A 23425-nucleotide genomic window follows, 5' to 3' on the forward strand; every position below is an offset into this window, starting at 1 on the left:
GTGAGTGGAGGCGGGGCCAATTTGCATATTCATAGAACCGCGTATACTAAATGAGGCAAGGGTGTAAAGTTACATTCAAGCTATTTTAAGGCATGAAGATTTTTTTTCTGAAGAAATAATTATTATTTATTTTCATTTTGATGATCAAAGATGAGTTTTAAGGGCTAAAATTATTGACTTCAGGGGGACTTTAATACACTATACAATTTTTGTTTTTATTTCACTATAAAATGTTTTCAAGTTTTGCTTTAGTTATATTAAATCGACGTGTATCTGCTCAAGTTTAATGCTGTATATGGAAATAATAATAAAAAAATATTTTTTTTTTATCTCACAATTGCAACTGTATTTGTCATAACTGTGACTTTGTATTTCACAATACGACAATTCCTTATAAACTTCTCTACTAAATCTCCATTTTTATTGATCCATCTTTATTTTTGCTTAAATGTTATAGTTATGTATTTTTCATAGCTTGCAGTGTAGCCAATTACACAAGTAGCTTAACTGTAGTTTAACTGTTTAGTAAGCTAAACTTTTTGAAAAAGCTTTTCCAATACTGGATGGTGGATCCATCATATGATAATGCCAACTAACGCCGCAGTGTGGGACTCAATCATGTTGTTTGTGCCAAATGACTACTAATTCTTGCTTTCAGATAACCATGGCTGAATATTGGATGATTCTTTTGGGAGGGTGGCAAACCCTGGAAAAACATCCAGCTTTGGACTGTGACCAGTGTGCGAACTGCCATGTCATTTTTCATGCAGCTGTGTGGAGTGTCAGAGATGGACTGAGGATATTTCTCATGTCCTTCTGCTCTCTGTCGATGGGATAGGCGGCAACACTGCCCCTACAGGAATTCATCAACTGAAATGGAGTTTCCAGGCTGAAAGCAGTCCTCTGGTACTTTGGCTAGTTACAAAACTCACATTTACACAGCATATTTACTAGATAATTAGTTCATTAACATGCAGGCTGAATAGGTCTTTTAATGTCATGTTGTCATTTCTATCTCCTCTGGTCATATAAATGACAAGCTGGTATAAAAGACATCCTCTGGTAATTTCCTGCTCATTAAAATACCATACATGGTATGGAATACGCTAGAAAGTCTCAAAATAAACTAATTATACACAAATACATAATTGCAAGATGTCTTACTCAGTAGGCTATAATTTTGCGCATTCCAGCATACACATTTGTGGATGTGCACATACTGGTGGGGAAATCCTGTCTGAATCTAGGGTGAATGTGATGTGTGGTGACATTCAGCTGAGAATTAATAACCACGAATGCAGCAAATGACCTTTAGGGTTAGAGGTTTGAAGGCTCCAATCTAATAAGCACAAGCCTCCTCAGACAGACTGTGTTGATCTTCAGCCCAACCAGAGACAGAGTCCAGTGTGTTTGAGCGTTGAGAAGCTCTTTACTAATGGTTTATTGATGATCTTTAGCTAGTATTTGGAGAAGCGTTATTGCTGCCACAGTGATTGATCTTAGATGGAGACTCGAATGGTAATAAATGAGCTTAGGTCAGGAAGGCTCATGCGACTAATTCCTCAAACTTCACGGAGGTTCAATTGCTGAAACAAAACAAAGGTTTCCAAGTAGAAGCCTAACCAGGTAGATTGATTTCACACACACACACACACACACACACACACACACACACACACACACACACACACACACACACACACACACACACACACACACACACACACACACAGACACACACACACACACACACACACACACACACACACACACACACACACACACACACACACACACACACACACACACACTTTAGGCCCACTGCAAAAACAGGATTCTGCATCACTGAAAAGAATGATAACTTGCAGTTTTGTGTCAAATGTTGATTCCGGAAATGCTCTGAATGATTCAGTTCAGTGAGGGATTTTCAGACTAATTCAAATCATTGAATAATCAAATTATTAAAAGTACTGGCTCATTCATTAGAGAATCGGACTACACTGGTCGCAATTTGTGATGTTCTATTCAACATAAGAGTCATTTGTTCAAGAATCGGACTAAACTGGTCACACTGCGTATTTATTTAAAATTGACTGAAGAACCGTCTCATAACAGTCTGTTCGTGAATCTGACTACATTTGGTTCAGTGTTTGTTTATGCATGCTGTCCACAGCTACAACTCTCTAGAAAAACGTTTCTTGACATTTTTTCGGGTACACAGTGATCTTATTGAACGCTACTGCAATAAAGCAAACATGGGGAACATGTCGCTCAAGTTGAAACAAGTTTAGCTTTTAAAAACACACACCTCAATACCTTGCATTTTGTTTCATTCCACTACCCTACGTCTCATGTTGCAAAAATGTGTTCTATGTGAATGTGTGCCCTAAAGCTTAAATGCATCTTGTAGGGCTGGAATTTCAAAAATGCCTCATGAATTGTTGTGTGTTCCATAGTGATTAGGTCATGTGCTTGTCATTTATTATTAGCATCTCTGTGTCTTTATTCTTTTTGCTCCTTTATGGTGGAAGAAACATTTTATACTAACCACACCTTCTATATAAATGTTATCTATAGCCGTCTTATTCTTCAAATGCACAGTCTATGTTTGTGGCACCATGTGCAGGTTGTCCGGATTGCCTTCGACTTTGGCCTTGACTTGATTTATATCTTTTGCTATCGGCTGGAAATCAGTTGTCGCCGCATAATATTGTATGACCTTGTAGGTCACTTTTGACAAAAGGCATCTGTCAAGAAAAGCAATGTTAATGTAAACCATTCCGTTTCAGTGGTAATACCTCTTCAGATTTTTAAAAATACATTTCTTCCAGTCAATGCGCCTTTGGCTGTAATCCAATCTGATCCCAGAAGTTAATGAGATGGAATGTATTAATTCAGTTTAATGCAACACAGTCCAGTGTAAGAGAGTGAATAGGCAATTAATTGAAATAACTCTGTTTGAAACGTTCATAGATAACCTTCTGTTCCACTCATGTGGGTGAGTAAATAATAACATTTATTTACAGTTTTCATTTTGGGGTGAACTTTTCCTTTTAAAAGCAAAACGTATTGAATCTAAATCATGCACTATTGACTTGTTTGGAATTCTATATGAGAGATCTGAATAGTCTCTTGTGCACCAAAAACACGATAAATTCTCTTTGAAAGCATTTGGTCCGAATCTTTCAATAGAACATTGTGCCATTTCAGGACACACGTGATCCTTGAAGTCTGCATGAAACGGAAGTTGCGATAGTGTTTTGTACTCTGTTGTGACATATATTCAAGTGAAACGGCTTCTCGAACATTGATTTTGTCCATCAGGAATTGATTGATTCGTTGTGGTTTGCTATTAGGTGGATCTCATGTAGGGTTGCAAAGGGGCGGAAAATTTCCGGTAAATTTCCGGAAAGTTTCCGGTAAATTTCCATGGGAGGTTAATTTTGGAAATATTCATTACCACGGCAACCGCTTGCGCGTCCACTCTGAAAGTAACTGTACAAATAAGAGATGGATAGATACCTTATTTAAGGTTATTTCTATTCGTTAGAATATTGATATATCAACTTGTTGTCATGTAAGCCCCGTTGCGAGCATGTGCGTCTCTCTAAACTTTCAGTGTGCTGCACTGCTCTAGTTGACATCTGCACCTTCCCCCCCGAAAATATCACGTTAATTTTGAAAACGTAATTCCTTTTGTGGATCCTCTTGGTCATTCTTCATGTTTCTTTGACAAATATCAGTGTCTCAGTCTCACGCACGCTGCACGTGAGTTAACCACGCCTACTTATTTACATGTCGCGTTATACACGGAATAAAAAAATCTGTTACGGTTGACATTTTCTTCCGCTGTAACGATATATACCGTCATACCGCCCAGCAATAAAGTTATGCTAGCTTATTTAGCATCTAACTTATCAGCTTGCTATCTACTAGATGAATGCATTTGTATGTGATATTTGCAATTTAAACATTTAATAAATATATTTCCCCATAATATCATAAAACTTACTTCACTTTGTTTAGTCCACAGGCTCAAATGTGTGCCTTCGATAGTCTTGTGCTTTGGGCTTCAGTACATGTGATGGAGGCATGCACAGTGCCAGTAGGGGGTGTGGTCTCAATAGCCATGCAGTAAGCAGTGTGCTATGTGCATGTGATTGAGGAATGGCATGGATATTCAAGTGTATTTGAATGGTATCTGTTTGTTTTAGTCAAGATTATACTAAAATATACTTTCCTCAACTATATTTAAGTTCCCTATGAAGAGCCAACCCTCAACTTTGAAAATTCCCAGTTTATTCCCATAAATTCTTGTTAATTCCCTTAAATTCCCATTAATTCCCATGGAAAGTTTCCATCTTTGAAAATTCCCAGAATTTTGCAACCCTAATCTCATGTGATTGAAAGGTTGTCCCGCCCTCACGCAAGTAAATGCGTTATCAGAGAGGAGTCAATGAAAGAGGGAGGGGAAGTTATTTTGATTAAAGATTTTGAGAGCACGGTTTGAAAAAAAAAATTTGTGAATGGATATCATTTATAGTAAATAATGCAATATTCAATAAAAAAACAAAAATTGTCAATTTTGATTTCACAGTGACTTTCTTTCTTTCTTTCTTTCTTTCTTTCTTTCTTTCTTTCTTTCTTTCTTTCTTTCTTTCTTTCTTTCTTTCTTTCTTTCTTTCTTTCTTTCTTTCTTTCTTTCTTTCTTTCTTTCTTTCTTTCTTTACTAGTTCATTGCTTCCATTCTGAAAACAGACTATGGTGATTTCTCATCTTTCAGGAACCGCACAGCAGCCAGCTCAACCCTTGAGTTTGATTTTGATATGTGCTGCTGTAATCACACTGAATGACAGTGTTAGTTTCTCTATAGGGACTGAATTTCAAAACCCAGAGTGATTTGCCCTCCCACTCAAAACATCACCAGCAGGGATTGATTAATAACCACTGGACCGTGAAGAGTCAAAGGACTCAAAAGTGAATCGCTGCCTGTTGCATTGCTATATTTCCATGACCGTTTGATGTCTTCCTGAAGAAGCACTATTATTTGATAATGTTTGCATGATGAGTCACAATTTAAAATAGAAAAGAATTATATGGCTTATTATAAAACATTGATGTTGTTGTTTTTAGTGTATTGTGCATAAGCAAAAAAAAAAAAAAACTCAAACCAGTCTAAGATGGTTTGCTGGTCTAAGCTGGTTTTAAGATTATGACCAAGCTGGGGCTCAGCTAGTCGGATGGCCGATCTCCCAAAAACCTAACCACCCTTTAAAAAAACAGCTTAGAATGGTTTAAGGTGGTTAAACCAAAATAATGGGGTTTTTTTGGTTGTTTTTTTGAAAAGCAAAGCTTTTCAGAAATATGGTTGCCTAAAAATAGTGCTATGTCTCTACAAAAATGATCATTTACAACTTAAAAAGATTCTTTGATTTGAATTTTTAATGCAGCCTGAATCTAGCCCTCAGAAGGACCAAATGATTGCTGTTTCATTACATTTGAGAACAAAAGCCCTTTTCATACCCTTCTTGGTTTCAACATGGCACATTGTTAGACATTTCTAGCCTTATACTACTGCACATTTTCTTTATAGGCTAAATAACTGATTCCCTTTGCATCAAGGGAATTTTCTGTTGGTGTCAAACACCACAGATTTACTCTATTTTTAAGCATTGCTGCATGCATATTTGCAGTAACGGCCTATTTGGCGCCATTACATCGTGCATTTTTTTCCCCCTCATTTTTTAGATCAGGATTGACAGGATTTGCCTTACAATGCCACAACAGCTTGAAGCTGTCTACATTGGACACAAAGCAACCGTTGCAAAATGCAAATCCATTTGTCCTTCGTGTCAGAAATGGTGGGAGCACTTGAAGTACTATAGAAATATAACCGCATCCAGTGTAGACGGCATCATTGACTATAATGGGTACTATTGTCTTTTGTGCGCCGCTCACGTCTGGGGTAGACGTCACGGATTTTGGCCGGGGATAGAACTCAGGAGTGGAAAAGTTCTGGAGAACAGCTGTGTTGTTCGTTCTTCGAATTCACTTAAAGTATATCAGGGCCTTTACTATTCAACATAGCGGTATACCATAAACTTTACCGTGGTAAACTAAGCTAATGTTTCATTTTACAAACAGCTTATTGATTTATCGAATTCAAAATATTTTAACGAGCAACACTTAGCTTAGGTTAAAATTAAGTTAACTAATATGAAATTCTGTTCAGGTTGTAGTTAATGTTGTCCACAGTAGTAGCCGAGAAAATAATAAGTGAGGAAAAGTCATTCTTTGTGAGGATAAATCCAGAGGATACAACATAATGCACTGCAGAAAGTCATAAGACAGGAGAAAGGGTTAAGATGCACTGTTCCAGCATGGGTAGACTGTGTATTAAGTGTTAAATATGCAATGTTTTAAATCAATTTTTTGATATTTTGTAATAATTGTGTCTGTTTGAATTGAATTTCAGTAGTGCTACTACATAGCAGTGTAGAATAAAATATATTAAAATTATAAAATATTATTTATGTTTAGTACAAATGAATGAATTACAGTAGTGTACTTATGACCTGGGATTTTTTTAAGTAATTGCACTGTACTACATAATTACAAGTTACTATAAACTGAAATACGGTTATAGTACTGTAAATCTTAATTACAGTAACTTACGGGCAACACTGGCAAAACTCTTTGAAATGTCTAACCTGTTGCTCTTGCCTTTAGGGTGAAACGCACTTGGACTGCTTGAAAACTATACATTGTTCAATATTCTTTGTTCTTATAGACAACATTTTTAGTTTTCAAGTAGATTTCACATACATATTCAAATGTACTCATAATAATCTAACAAAAATGTCCTGTAGCTGTGGTATTAGACAATACATGCTTTTTTATAATATGTTATGGTACTGAATAATAATCTTGTTGATACACTAATCTATTTGCATGGTACTCCAATATACTTCAAGGAATACCATGATCCTTTAGACAGATATCTCCTTGACTTTCTCTTATTTTCAAATGTATAAATTGCTATGTATTACTGTATTTTCCGTAACGACCTCTTTGTATCCTCTCAATTTAAAATCCTTTAATAGTTTAAAATGTCAATTGCCAAAAAAGAAACTACTTTGGCTTAACATGAGAAAAACTTCCCCAACAGGCTAAAATGCGAGAGCCTGAAAATTAGACATCTATTCCTGGAATTTAATTTTATCAGCAGCAAGAGGCCACATTTGATTTTTTTTTTCTGTCAAACACATGCTGACTAACATGAGCAGCGTTGATCGATATGGCATGTGTGATCCCGCGTGAAGTCAATACTTCTTTACAATATGAAATATACCCCTTTAAGATGTTTTTTTTCTTCAAAACTGCTCTTTTCTGATTTGATTGTCTTTATGAAAGGGAACATTTTGTCAGTGTTTGCATGCCGTCCATCTGGGGGTGTGTGTGTGTGTGTGTGTGTGTGTGTGTGTGTGTGTGTGTGAGTGAGAGAGAGAGAGAGAGACTGACGTCAAATGACTGTAAACAAAAGATGGAAAGTACAAAAAGACCAATGTTTAATATCCTCTCGCTGTTCCACTCATCAGTGCCTTTTCATACTGTTCAATATGTGAGATATAAAAGGAGGGAAGTTGTTTACCGTACCTCCCTCCCTCCCTCCCTCTCTCTCTCTCTCTCTCTCTCTCTCTCTCTCTCTCTCTCTCTCTCTCTCTCTCTCTCTCTCTCTCTCTCTCTCTCTCTCTCTCTCTCTCTCTCTCTCTCTCTCTCTCTCTCTCTCTCTCTCTCTCTCTCTCTCTCTCTCACTCTCTCACACACACACACACACACATACACACACTTGATGCATATTTTTCGCAAACACTTTCCTTCCTTTGAACCCCAAAATCTCACATCAGAACTACAAGACTGTTGTGATCACTTGTAGTGTTGCCATAGTGACTAGATGACGGCTAATGGTAACTTGAAAAGACGTGCTTCCATTTAGTTTGAGGCTTCTCTATGATTTCTCTTTATTTGGAGATCATTAATACCTGTTAACTGTTTGTTTGTTTCATGAAGCCAATTATGTTAGTTCCTTTTGCTTCAGAAATGCAACTGGAAATTTTAATTCAACCCAATATAAAAATATTACTATAGATTTTAAGTTGTTTTATAAATGAACTACAATATATGTTGATTTTGTTTTTATCCATATGTGTTTAAATATATACATTTTTTTTTACAAATTGTTACATTTATGCTTAAAAAAATAAATGCATAATCAGTAGGCTAATCAGTGAAGAAATATTCTCAGAAATTCAGTCTTAAGATATTATGCACATTTGATTCTCAAGTAATTTGATCTTGTTTTAAGGATGTTTTGATATTTTACAGGAAAAAAGAAAATGAGTTGTTTTGAACACAAAGTTTTGTTACTGTAAATGTGTTGTGCACCCGATGCTCACTTGAAATCCTCTGCCAAATGGATCATCTTCGTTGTCTAATTATGAGAAAATCACAGTCGCAGTGGCTATTTTACTCCAAGATTGAATGACACCTCTGAGTGACATGGATATCTGCCATGGTTCTGACTTCCAGTTCATTTTTATGCAAAATGGATTCGAGAGAAGGTTCTAGGCCCAGCATTTGCCTTATCTTGAAGCACTGCAAAGCTCCTTGTGAAATGACGGCTTATATTATGGACAGCAGGCTGAAACTGGGAGATAAGGACTATTTGGAAGAGCCTTTGACTGAATGTGCCATTTATAATAGAGCCATTCAACAGGCTGAAAAGAGCAAACTGTATCCTAAGCTTCCCACTACACATTTTGTGCAAGAAAGAAAAAAAAAAAAATACATTGAAGTCGCCGGCGTTAACTTTTGAATAGGATTTGTGTCATAATCTTTTTTTTTCCAAGCCATGGCTTATGGTGACTTCTTATGATTATATGGGTCTGAAGGATCATGACCTGATGATCATGTTCTCCAGCATGATTTGAGAATGATCCGAGGAGCATCTTTAGGTTCAGTGGAAGCATGAATATCTGACGTCTGTACTAAGAAGTTCACATGATCAGTGCGTTTCATTAGTGACCTAAAATATTGCAGAATCTTAAATATTTTTTATTTATGTATCATTTCTTCACATCACTTTAAAGCTTCAGGTTTGGTTTAAATTTGATTTTAAATGCCACATTTTATATAATTTGTGAGCTCCAATGTAGAGATTGAGACAGAAAACAATTACTAGGTAGTGAAATGTTGAATTTCCCAAAAGGCCACCATCTTTTCATGTTAAGAGATGCTTGATGAGATGCTTCTGCTTTATTCATCTTTCCTCCTGTCTTCTGTAAAGTTCTACTCATGAAAACATCTATTTGGAGGATCGGCTACATGGATACAGCGCTATTTCTCTAATGTCTGTCCATGTGATCGCACAAAGAAAAGGCTGGGCTGTTTGTACAATTCACCAGGGTTAAGAGAGAGTCAAGAAAGAGGACACGAAATACTGTGAGTGCTTTCAATTTTCTCTGTATTTTTTTTTACTTCAATATTTCTTTTAATGTTTCGCAAGGTCATATCAGTAAAGGGTCTGCAATTGTACATTTTAAGTGAATTTGAATGCGACCATTTCAGCATGAACAAACAAACTGATGGGCCATATATTTCCTTGTGTGTTCTGCTCATGTGTCGATTGTTGCACTAATCGTTGCTCTTAAACCAAATGGTGGCTTGATGCTCACAATCAGGCTAATATCACAAAGATGCCATGATATTTATGCTATAAATGCCACCTGTCTTCCTCGCAGCTGCCATCCGGAGGCCACGTTACGAGAGAATGTTTTAATAAGAGCGGGTTAAGAGATGGAGGAAGTAAACATTAGCCATCTGGAAGCACGGCCCGACATTCAATGGTCCCCTCATTTAGTTTGCTGTATCGATTAGTTATCTCTTAGTCTGGAAAAGGTGTACATCCGATACACGCACAGCAGCGGCAAAATCATCAGCACTGTTAGCAGATACATACAATCTATCATTAGCAATTAGGAAAACATTACTAAAAGAATGCAGCATCTCAGAATAGACTAGACATTATATAAAGCTGTTTACTGTGAAGCATGTCTGGACAATTTTCCAATTGTCGTCATAATCTTAACAGCCCTTATCATTCACAAAGTGCTGCGGTGCTATTGAGCTGCTCGTCTGATATCGCACCATAAACAACCCAGGACAGGAAATCTTTGACGTAATATTTCTTAAACAAACATGAACTACTGTCACGGTAAATCTAGCCTAATGCGGCAAAATCCAAGCCACACAGATCACAATCTATTGGTCCTGACAGAAAGAATAAGAATGTAAATAATCTTTTGGGTTGGTAGGTTGCTATTTTCCACACTGCATGTCATTCTGTATAGTATACAGTAGTAATTGTATACATTTGGCAATTTAAAATGTCTTGCTGCATATAGCCTTTTTATTATATTATATTACACTGCCTGGCCAAAAAATAAATAAAAAACTGAAGGATTTATAGGCATATACTTAAAGTCTATGATTGGATCATTATTGCTGTGATATTATTCTAGTATTTTATTTGTTTGGGAACATTTCTTTTTTTTTTATTGATGCATCTCTTGATGGAAATAAATGTTATTTCCATCAAGAGGTGCATACATTTTTGATCTGAATCTTGTATTGACAATGTTAGAGTCAAGACTTTCAATGAATTTAAGGTGTGGACTGACAGGTGCCAATTTATGTGTGAAAATTTAAGCCTGATGAATCTTGAATTTGTCATCCTGGAAAATGGCCTTGATGTGTCTTCCTACATGGTTGTTTAAGAAAATGAAATGCTATACAATTCATCAATTAGGGTTAAAATAACTGTCCCCAAACATATAACATTCTAGAAACATAATAATCATAGAAATAATAATCCAGTCATAGACTATTTGCCTATTTAAATCCAAACAGTGACAGTTTTTTATATTATATTATATTATATTATATTATATTATATTATATTATATTATATTATATTATATTATATATTTGTACTGTCCATCCTTCATATTTTTCTGCTTTTTTAGTGAGCCGCTGCCATTAATCCTCTAGTGCTCTGCTTGCAAATGGCTAATGGAGGATATGATGTCTTACATTATAAGGTCTGACCAAAACTCAGTGACTTTCAGTCTCCAGAAGAAAGTACATCAAAATTGATCTCTCCTCTGTGGCTAGTTCATTAAAATACAGTCAAAGCGATTGTTCCACGTTTGTGTTTGATGCTGATTGGTCTTGAAAGCCAGGGTACCTGAGGACAGATGAAGACATGGTACAGTGATTTGTATTTTTAGTCACGGTTGCTGGATCAATTTGTTACTAATTACATCTTAGCTAGGTCATGATACTTTTAACTGTCCAATCTGATTAATGCAGTTTTAATCAATAAATGTCTTCAAAAGGGAAACATTTTATATGAATGTATTTGAATATATTATCAGAAAGGCCACAGATGATTATTAGCAGGTTTAAGCAAGAGAAATCATGAACAGTAGAGCAGTGTCAGTAAATTGTCAGTTTAATTGCTCTACAGCTCCATATCTGTCTGTAAATATGTTTTATAACAACTTTTTTGTTTTTGTTTTAAAAATATGTTTTTAAAAACAACTTGCATACAAATAGACAACCTTAGCAAGAGCTTTTACAACTTGCTGGAAAATAGATCATGTGGTGGTGTTAAATTCATGCTGATATTTATGGTTGTTTACTCAGAAACGCACCTGGCTTTATTGACCGATGAGAAAATAGACCCCTAATTCTCTCTCAATTGATGGATTTAACTTTATTGTCCTTAAAGGCGATTCTTTAGACAGCAGTATACATATAGCAACACAACACACACAAAAAATAACACACATTTATAATAAATCATTTAAAAACCTAATTGCAGCAGGTATAAAGGAATTCTTATATCTATTTGATTTGCACAAGGGGAGTTTAAGTCTCCGTCCTGAAGGAAGCAGTTGAAGTTCAGTACACAATGGGTGAGTGACATCAGAAAGGACTAACTGGCCCATCCTAGTCACCGTATGCTCATAAATTTGTGTGATAGTCCATAAGTCCGTTCTTACTGTCTTGCTGCACATTGTCAAATAATCAAATGCAAAATAACACTGGATTGTCCTCATTGTAAAAAATAAATAAATACAGATTAATGCTTACAATTAGTTTAAAAAGTTATTCAGTCAAGAGCAGACAGTGATTTTCTTTGTCTTTTGTTCTTTGATGAACATGACAGACAGCAGCATGTTTATTAGACTGCTGTCACTTTAAGAGTTTATGCTCAGATTTAATATACTGTTACAAAACTTGCTTTATCTTTCTCAACTAATTAGGTTCCAAAACTGACTGTGTTCAACTGAATACTCGCCAAGGTGGCATTTTGACATAATTTTGTGTGTATTTGACCGTTTAAAGGGATAGTTCACTTTGAAAATAAATTTTGGTATGTTTTAGCTTACCTCAAGGGCATCCAAGATGTAGGTGTCTTTTTTTCCGCAGTAGTTTCAATTTGGATATTTTTAGGTCAGACCGTTCTTGTCTGTCAGTCATATAATGCAGGTCGATGGTCACTGTCTCAAAACACAAGCACAGAGTCCAAATTAAAACAATTCCCCATCGTCCAAATTAAACAATTCCCCATCATAAGTACACATTGATGGCCTAAGACACGAAACGAGCGGTTTGTGTGTGAAAATGAACAGTATTCATATCGTTTTTACCTCTTGTAACACAGCACACGTCCAAATGATCTGACGGCGCGGGCGGGTATAGATGTATACACAGATGTCGCCTTGGCTACGGTTTCGTTCTAATGAACTGCAGTAGCCAAGGCGACATCTGTGTATACATCTATACCCGCCCGCGCCGTCAGATCATTTAGACGTGTGCTGTTTTCAAGAGATAACAACGATATAAATACTGTTCGTTTTCTCACACAAACCGCTCGTTTCGTGTCTTAGGCCGTCAGTGTGTACTTATGATGGGGAATTGTTTAATTTGGACGATGGGGAATTGTTTTAATTTGGACTCTGTGCTTGTGTTTTGAGACAGTGACCATCGACCTGCATTATATGACTGACAGACAAGAACGGTTTGACCTAAAAATATCAAAATTGAAACTACTGCGGAAACAAAGACACCTACATCTTGGATGCCCTTGAGGTAAGCTAAAACATATCAAATTAATTTCAAAGTGAACTATCCCTTTGAGCCACTCTTTTTGGCACTTGCGACTCATAAGCTGCTTGAGACTGGGAGCTGGCTTGTGCTCGCTACTTATCTTTTGGTGTGAGTGTGAAAACTGCGGGAATTAGTAAAATTATGTGCAATACAAGCACTATTTAACTGGAGCGCATGAGATGAGTGAGTGAGAGGAGGCGGGTGTCTGTCACTTCGTCATCTGAGAGAAGAGAACGAGAACGCGCAGCTGAAGTTATTTCCCGCTGGCAACAAAACGGACCGGCTCGGAACCGGAAAGACGTGAGACTTACCGGCCGGTCACCGGTCCGGTCCGATCATGCGGAAAATCGTCAGATTCTAGTCCCTGGCTGGTCGATCGGTGCATCTCTACAATTAAGCATAGGAATTCTGAAAGAACTGTGTTCATATTCAATGACTTTTTGTATACAATACATTTTTCACAAGTTCGTTTGCCCATATAATCTTTAAGCTTTTAAGGTAAAGCGTATTTGGCTTGCTGTCCGCAGTGAAGGGGCTCGAGGAAGCAGCTTCAACTCAAGCTTAGATATACTCCCCAGTGGGACTATTAATGCTTGGAAGATGAGTCTGGTAACAAGATGCCTAAATTATGGTGGTGGAGGTGGAGGGATGCTGGAGCAAGGTGAGTGGCTGCTTATATGCTCCGGCAGTTTATTGAACGATATTCGAAATTACGTTTAGGAACTTCACTTCTCGAGTTTGTTTGCTTGTATAACCTTTATGCTATTAAGTTTAAATGTATTTGGCTCCCTGTCCACAGTGGAAAGGCTCAAGGAAGCAGCTTCAACTCGAGCTTAGATATACCCCCCAAAAAGTGTGAATTAGATATATGACAGCAAGCTGGAATAGACACGATCAATGCTTTTGGCAGTAGATGCCATGGAAGATTCAGTTTTAAAGTAAGGAAGACCGCCCCAAAGGAGTAAGGAGAATCAGCGTCGAAGATACAAGACTAGGGACAATAGTAGTTGGACTCTGGTGGAAGTTTGAATGGGGCGCTGTTGTGGCTGTGGCTTGGAGGAGAATTTCAGTTGCTTTACTCTGGAAGCACTCTCACATTTTGCTGTTACATTTATCAACTTGGAGTCACGAGAGAGTCACTACTGTGGCAGTGACACTCAGGAGTTGCCAAAACAGATGCCGGAGCAAGGTGAGCGGCTGCTTATATGCTCCAGCAGTTCTTTTAAAGATTAGATGGGTTCACTCCTCCTGAAATTATGTTTAGGAACTTCACATAACTATTTTTTATAACAGAAAATGCATTCAAGTACTACCAATACAGTACCTACTGTTCCAACAGTGAGGGTTAATTCTGTCGTTATTTACTCACCTTGATGTCAAAATGGTAGTTGCGTAGCTGTCAATGGAGGGACAGAAATCTCTCACATTTCATTTAAAAGATCTTCATTTGTGTTTGTGTCTTACGGGTTTGGAACGACATGAAGGGTGAGTAAATGACGACATAATTTTTTTGGGTGAACTTTAAATAAACATGTTTTCACTTGAACAAAATTTCAACAATTGTATAATTAAAACAGCATCCAGAATTGTTTGCCGTTTAGGAGCATTTGGTTAATTAGCTCAGTAATAGCTTTATGCTAATATGTGATCTCTGCTCGAATTAACCTTTAAGTTTTCCACATTGTATTGATTTACCAAAAAAACCCCTAAAAACTGGTGACTTGCCAAACAACTGTGTGGGCGAACACTGTATTTATACAAAATCCTGTGCGGTTCTGTAGCTACAGTGATTATTTAGTTTATTTATAATATGGTATGTGCCTATCTTAGAGTTTATTTAAAATGCTCAATTTTTGAGACTAAACATGCCGTGGATTTGAACTTGAGCTTGGATTTAAGATTTAGTTATTACGTATGAATGATACAATCTTAAGTTTAAAAAATTAAATCTAAAATTTACACCTTTTATTTCAAATAATAATAAGAAATTAGTGTAATTTCTTGTGTGATATTTATGTTCATGATTTCATTCAATTATTGCCACATTCTATCCTTTTAAAACTTTTATTTCTGATCTTCCGATCCTATTTATAAGTGCAAATGCTCCTCATTCATATGTCACTTTATCATTTGTTTTCATTCAGGTGAACTTGTTATTGATCTTCCTTTGTTTGAGAGAGCTTTTCATACAGGTTTAGAGTGATAATCTTCCTGTTCATTGTTCTAGAGTGGATGGCACATTTTAGCAAGAAGGCCCTAAACCCCCTGTGATTCTGATTCAGCCACTTGATCCTGCTTAATGCCGTCGGCACTCCCACTCAAATTGGGAGATTAAGCCTCTTCTGATGACAAAGAACAGATGATGTAAACAAAAGCCTCCGCCAAAACAAACTTCAGTACGTCCTTGATTCTAGATGAGGCAGACGCTTTTTTTGTCAACGTTTCATTTGATTGGCATCCAATGACCATTGATTGTTTTAACACAACCAAAATAACTGTATATCTCAGTTTTTTTCTTATGTAAGAGAATATTGTTCCGTTCAATGGTGACATTAGTATGTTTCATTGCACTCAAAGCTTTCACTTGTGTGAAATTCCACAAAAAGCTTTTACATTTTACCCCGTTTTCTCTCTCTTCCTTCGGCTCTTTTGCTCACCACAATTCATTTCAGTTTCGCTCGCTTTCTCTCTTTCTCTCCCTTTTATTAAGAAAGCTGTGTGTAATGAAAAAAATAAATAAGAGGGAACGTAGATGCCAGGGATAACGTGAATTTCAGCAGACATTTATGGCAAACAGTGTGGCTGATTTTTTTTCTTGTGTTTAGATTTCTGTGCTTTTATTACCTTTGAGTTATTATCTTAGTCTAAATTAGTCTAATTACCCATTGTTATAAGTATTCTCTTGATGAATAGTTATAGGCTAGCCTAGAAATCTAGACACACCCTAGCGGCAGCAAAAAAAAATTTGCAGCCAGGGTAGTCTAGCAACTCTCCGTTGACTTTCGAGCTGGAAAAACCAAACTCTAGACAGGCCAATCACATCGTGTATAGATTCGGTGGGCGGGCTTTACATAATGACGACAGAGTTTTGACGGTTCCACGTGAATTCCCTGCTACTTGAAAACAAAGAAGAGCTGCTGCTGGCGAACAGCGGTCTTTTGAATCGGCTTTGTCCGTGACTCTGGAGGACTTGGAGTTAAGCTTTTCTTTGAGAAACGAACAAAGAACGGCACTTAAGTCATTCTTAAAACAGGAAGATGTGTTCGTAGTTTTGCCGGCCAGATACGGCAAAAGTTTAAAGGGATTGTTCACTTTGAAATAAAATTTTGGTATGTTTTAGCTTACCTCAAGGGCATCCAAGATGTAGGTGTCTTTTTTTCCACAGTAGTTTCAATTTTGATATTTTTAGGTCAAATCGTTCTTGTCTTTCAGTCATATAATGCAGGTCTATGGTCACTGTCTCAAAGAGCATGCACAGAGTCCAAATTAAAACAATTCCCCATCGTCCAAATTAAACAATTCCCCATCGCAAGTACACATTGATGGCCTAAGACACGAAACGAGCGGTTTGTGTGAGAAAACGAACAGTATTTATATCGTTTATACCTCTTGTAACACAGCCACGTCCAAGTGATCTGAGGGCGCGCGCGCTTCCTGCTGTGTGACGTGTGCGCAGACTGGTGCATAGATATATATACACTAGATGTCGCCTTGGCTACGGCAGTTCATTGGAACGAATGTCTTTATTAATAAATGTCTTTAATTTAATTTCAAAGTGAACTATCCCTTTAATCTATCAACTAGCTCCGCTGTTGGGAAAATACTCTGGTTGGTTGAAGCGCTGTCCTATTGCATGCAGAGCGAATTTGAAAGACAGCCGTTTATCCCGCCCCTCGGATTGACAATGGTGAGTTGCCAGACCTAACATCTTGATGTAGGTCTGGCTTGCCAGGCTAGTTATTGGCATTAGAACAACAACAACAGAATGTGAGATTGTGTCACACACAAGATAACAAACAAAGACCAAAACGAGAGTGAAAAACATAAGGATTTATAGAGCAATCAGTTCCACAAAACGCATAACAATGCTATAATTTTAACATGGTTGGACCAATGTATTGACCAATCCGCATCCAGGAACGTGATCCATTTTTAAAAGTGCTTAATTGTCAAGAGCAGTTCCAAAGATGAGCACAAAATTATACTGCACAGGGCTTTGCTTATAGATTTAAAGGGATAGTCCACCCAAAAATGAACAAAAAAAAAAAAAAAATCAGTCATCATTTACTCACCCTCATGTCATTCCAAACCTGCATGATTTTCTTTCTTCTGCAGAGCTCAAAAGATATTTTGTAGAATGTTTGTATACCGAACAGTTCTGGTTCCCATTGACTTCCATTATATTTTTTGTACATATAATGGAAGTCAATGGGAACCGAAACTGTTTTCTTACTAACATTATTCAAAATATAATTTTGTGTTCTGCAGAAGAAAGATGATGAGTAAATGATGACAAGTTTAATTTTTGGGTGGACTATCCCTTTAAGGATGCCATCAGATTTATGTTTGAGTATGGTTGTAGCCTAGTTTGTTTCCTTTGGTTTGTTATCGAGGATGTTGGAAGCTTACCTAACATATCAAGTTTCAACTCCAGATGGATGCTTAAGGGTTTGCTATCTGTCAGGAAACACTGCCAGACCGCAAAAACAAAACAAGCTCACCTGAGAAAACAGACACAATTTAGCTGCTCTCTTCTAGTTGGATTACTGAGCAGATAAGACTTTGAAAGAACAAATAACCAAAGTACAAACCAAATTTGCAGTCCTGCTGTTTTAAACACAAATGGGTGTAGTTAAATACAGATAGTGCTTCCAAACAAAAACCTGTGCACTCACTGTATGTTTGATAATTGAAGTAACTGAAAGTCATTAAGGTGTTTGGTTTGGACATATGAGCCAGGGTGGCGTTAGCCCACTTGGGTGGTCCATGCACCTAATCCCGGAACATAAGACAACATAAAGTGAATAAATGATAACTAAACTTTCATTTTTGGGTGAAGTATTGAGGATATTAACATAAACCCTTTACACAGCTTCCCTCTTTTACACATGCTCACACACATTAAGCTGAAGTCACGGAGGCTCATGCAAATGCAAAATAAAAGAATAAAGAAAGAAACAAACCAGGCGAAACCTCTGAGACATTGCAGGGGAATTGTTTGCTATTTGTGACTCGTTTCAATTTTTCCTCTGTAGCCATCTGCTAAACTCAGTAACTGTGTAATCCCTGGAGCCATGTTTATTCAAAAGCCTATATTTTGCATCTCTCAAGACATGTTTTGTTTTCTGCTCACATCTATGAGATGATGCTTGAGGCTTCAAGTAAATGTACTTTGGTAAACAAATGTGCAATTTTAATATATATTTTATTTGTATCATCTAAAATTAAGCAACATTTTGCCCTTGATATGTTTTCTTTGTTTTTTTGCTCTTACGCATGTTTTTTTTATCAGTTAATTTAATATATTTAAAATTTAATTTCTTAAAATTAAGCAACATCCTTTAATTTGTTTTGCTTTTTTGCTTTTCTGTGCACTGTAGCAAATTAGCTCTAAAGAAATATGAATAATAAATCATAACTTGTAATAATTGATTATGAATATTTGGATGAGTTAATAGAATTAATTTAATGTAGTAAAATTAATATTACAATCTATCAACCTGTATATCCCGTGAACACTTAGTGTTAATTGTTTATTAATTCTAAGAAATGTTCATTTCCGGGGGAGGGAAATGTCTATTCCCTCAATCTGGAATTTGATAGGAAGCCAATGAAGCTGTTGAAGTGATAGGGTAATATGTTGTATAGATGGAGTCCGGGTTATGATACGAGCAGCAGAATTCTGCAGTTGGAGTTTGTGAAGAGATTTGTGTGGTAAAAAAGATAAAAGAGAATTACAGTAGTCAACACGAGAGGTGACAAGCAAATAGCAGAACTATGCGGAGTGAGTACAAGACCTGGTTATGTTATTAATGTGAGCTTCAAATGAAAGGGTGCTGTCGAAGATAACCCCCAAGTTCCTAACCTGATGGGAAGGAAAAACGGAAGAACCGTCAATGAATAAAGAAAAATTGCAGGACCTAGAGAAAATAGTGCCAATGAGGACTTCAGTCTTACTGTCATTAAGTTTGAGAAAGCATACCATTATTTCGTGAAGGCAGTTGGTAAGACAGGCAGGGGAGCTGTGTAAAGCTGTGTATCATCAGCGTAACAGTGGAATTTAATACCGAATTTGGAGAAAATATTACCAAGTTGGAGAAGGTAAATTAGGAACAATAGGGGACCTTGGACAGAACCTTGGGGGACACCACAGCTAACAGAAGAAGGTTAGGAATGCAATTTTATTAGTTGTACTAACTGTACGGTTTGATAGGTATGAAGTGAACCAGGCAAAAGGAATACCAGTGATACCAATAGCGTATAAACAGTTCAACAGAATACTGTGTGAAATGGTGTCAAAAGCTGCACCCAAAGCAAGCAAAACAAGAAAAGATAAGGACCTGCCATCAGCAGCCATTAACAGATCATTAGTTACTCTCTCTAAGACGGTTTCCGTACTTAGAGCGAAACCCTGACTGAAAACACTCATACAAGTGCATGAACCTGTGCTGCCACTGCCTTTTCAAGAATTTTAGAAATAAAAGAAAGATTTGAGACATGATGGAAATGATCTAATTTGTTAGGGTCTGCACCAGATCTATAAAGAATTGGGGTTATAGCAGCTATTTTAAAAGATGATGAAACATCTGAGAAACCAGAGTATTTGGACTCTTTTTCCTCTGAATCTTTTAGCGCATATGAAGCTTAAGTAATTGTGCACCTGTTGTCACGCTGTGTTGTAGAGAGCATCGAATGAAGAAGGTTCAGAAAGTCTTTAATAATCCACATGAGTCAACTAAGCAGACAAACAAACACAACCTAAGCATTAACATGACCAGACAAATGAGAACTGAAAACACAGCAACTTAGTAAGGCAAACAAGGGTGATTAATGACGAACAGCTGAACAGAATGACTAATCATACTCAGTAACCATGACAACTGAAGAGTGGCGGGAAAGCTAAACAAAGAAAAACTGATGATAAACAAACTAAAAGTCCATGAAAGTGAAACTTGCTAAACATAATTTTGACACCTGTTCCATTTTTAATTATTAAGTTTGCCTTGTTAAATATTTCTTTCATTAATGAACTAAGCAGCAACGGTTAATCTGCTCTTTCAGATACACACTTGATAAACAAATATTGCGATTTCATGGCCACTTGTTAATGCGTTTAATTCTGAGTTGAGTGGCAATGTAAGAGCAGGCCTGCTGGTCCAGCACTGTTGTCTCTTGCAGCTGTGTCCTGATGCGTGTACTTCTCCGAGAGGCTGATCAGCAGCCCACCTCTGCTCCTTTCCCAGTCCATTAACATTTAATGCTGTCATCCTCATCCTCTCAAAAGCACATCTCCCCCACACAGAGTTGATGAAGGCCACTCACCCACCACACTCACTGATACTCTTTTATTTGATCATATGAATGCACTATTAAGAGATGGAGAGGGAGAATGGGGGAGGTGGAATTAAAATGGATTATGTGTAATGAGATCCCATGATCTTAATGCAGCCGTCCAAGGTACACACGATATGGACACATTGTTATTTTTTTCTCTCTTTTTTTTTTCAATTAAAATGTGATTAGACAATTACAGTGCCGGACCCACGGCAACATGACATTATATTATATCCTTTTCTTTTCTTTTTATGCTTTCTTCTTTCTTCAGTGATGTGGGGTCAAAATCATTGCCGTAGTTATTATGATGGTGATGGGTAGACTCTGCTCAACTGATTTCTGATGGAAACGGCGGAGAGTAGTGGCACACAGACAGCTAACATTGATTCTGATAGGCCTGACATTTTACAGCACTGTGGCAGAGTGACAAAAACAAGGGTGCCCACATCCTGCGCTTAGCAGAAGGCTTTAGAGGTCGATTTGGCATTGTGCTGGATTTGTTCTGTGTTTTAAGGGGTGGTCAAAAAACGGTTCTGTTCAGAGTGGGAGTGATCAGTGTTGGAAAGAATCTAAAACCTGGCAAAACTCTTTTGTGATTCAGCCTTCCTACAGTGAAGCACTGTGGCATCTTTAAACCTCATCTTTAAAATTATTTAAAGGAATAGTTCACTGAAAAATGACAGTTCTGTCATTATTTACTCACTCTCATGTTATTCCAAACCAGCATGACTTTCTTATGTTGACACAAAAGGTGCATTTTTTTAAGGAATGCCATGGCCTGAATCTGTACTTAGGTGAAGTGAATCACTATTTGGGTTAAAATGACTAAAAGCAGCACAAAATTATTGTAAAAATGGTCAGTATGACCCTTGTACTATATTAAAAGTCTATATCTGATGCCGTATGATAACTTGGTGGAGGAAAAGACTGACAAATTCAAAAGTCATGTGTTCTAGTTATCCGCTCTAGCTCTTCTTGCCTTGATTCTGAGAGAAATAGAGAATGTTTGTTGTGAATGAATCAGATCTTACTGGTTATCTGATTCACAAAGCTGGTTCCTTCATGAATTGGACTGATTCAGATCTAAATTTCAACTCACTGGAAGGACAATTTTTTGAATAAAGACTTAAATTTCACTCTATTCATAGTGCATGGCTTCAGAAGACTTGGAATATAACAAACTACTTTTATGATATTTTTTTTATGCTTTTGCACTTTTTTGAAGCTTTAAAGGGATATTTCACCACTGGAAAGATGAATGTGTATTTAAATTGGGTCATTTATGTAGTAGAAATGTGAAATTATTTTAGAAGTTGGTGCCTTCTAGACTGAGAAAAAACAGAAAATGTATTTTTGGCTCATGTGGAGGAAAAAAAACAACTCCCAGAATGCACTTGCTTTGCTGCCCTACGAGGCCACTCCCAAGCCACGCCTACCGGTTACAGAGGGCAGTATCGGAAGAAATTATACAACTGGGCTACTAGTTGACTCGAAACTGAAAAGACGCCATTTTATCCTGAGTCTCCGTGACGAGTTAGTTGATAAATTAATTAGTTGATAAGTTAGTTGATAAATTAATATACGGCGCGTACAGGTCGCCACGAGCATCGGATTCACGCACCAGATCTTCAAAATCCCCTTCTGCCATATCATCTTCAAAACTACCTTCCGCCATCGTGGTTAGCCTTTCTCCACAGAGCAAGAGCCTGTTAGCTTGGCTTAAAAAAAGATGGCTGACAGTATTTGTACATTCTTTGAGTGAGATTCCACTCCCTATGGGCGGGTTGAAAACATGCAGAACCAGCTCCTACTACTGGCTGTAGTCTCTAGCCTCTGGCCAAAAAAGCCTCCAATGATGATATTTTTCCAGACACAAAATACAGAAATCTCTCGTCTCTGGGGGAAATGAGGGAGGGAAGCATGGTCATTCAAAAATACTACCGGGTTTCTACTGATACAAAGCTTAATGCTTATCGGTAAAGTATCCCTTTAAACTCCAGTGCCCATTTGTTGATTGCATGGAAAAGAATGACCAGAACATTATTCAAAATACAGAGAGTCATACAGGTTTGGAACAACATGAAAATGAGTAGATTATTCTAAGTTATCCATTTCTAGTCATCTGTTTGTCTGGCCAATACTAAATGGGGGAGTGTTTGTGAAACCATTATTATTTCTGCAGTTCTGCTTGATGCAAGTGGAGCAGAAATGACACACTTCAGCTAACTTGATGGCTACTGTATTTGTCCTGGCGACACTGTGGGTGATGTGGTGTCATAAATGTGCCAGTGTTTGTTTGGAGAGCTGATCTTTCCCAGCATTGTGATTTATGAATTTGTACTTTGAGATTTTCATGTAATTTTATACTGTACAAAAGGCACGATTAGACTATTGGCTGACAGCAGAAACTATGTAATGCCCACTGAATAGTTAATGAACATGACAAATATGCTCTGAAAAGCACTTTAACACTTAAATGTGGCCTTTAACCGTTATGGATCATCACAAAACAGGCACTCTAGCCAATATGAACAAACAATGTCCCTGACTATGGATTATTTTCGGTAATATTTCCAATGTTTTGCACTCTTTTGCACTACTGTCAGTCAGCTGTGCATTTATGAACCCCTTGCAA

The 23425-nt window shown here is 37.2% G+C and overlaps 1 protein-coding gene across 8 annotated transcripts in view; it reads left to right on the top strand.

Moving 5' to 3' along the window:
* tmem74 (transmembrane protein 74) overlaps positions 1-23425 on the top strand; it is a 78064-nt gene that overhangs the window by 14629 nt on the left and 40010 nt on the right. For 5 of the 8 annotated variants that reach the window (XM_081387875.1, XM_081387874.1, XM_081387872.1 and 2 more), the window contains one exon: positions 9347-9501. The exons of the other annotated variants lie outside the window; for them this stretch is intronic. The gene's annotated coding sequence lies outside the window, so the exon portion shown is untranslated. The remainder of the gene's footprint in view (positions 1-9346; positions 9502-23425) is intronic. 8 annotated transcript variants of the gene reach the window in all.

This window comes from Scardinius erythrophthalmus, assembly GCF_964197995.2.
Source record: "Scardinius erythrophthalmus genome assembly, chromosome: 16".
NCBI lineage: Eukaryota > Metazoa > Chordata > Actinopteri > Cypriniformes > Leuciscidae > Scardinius > Scardinius erythrophthalmus.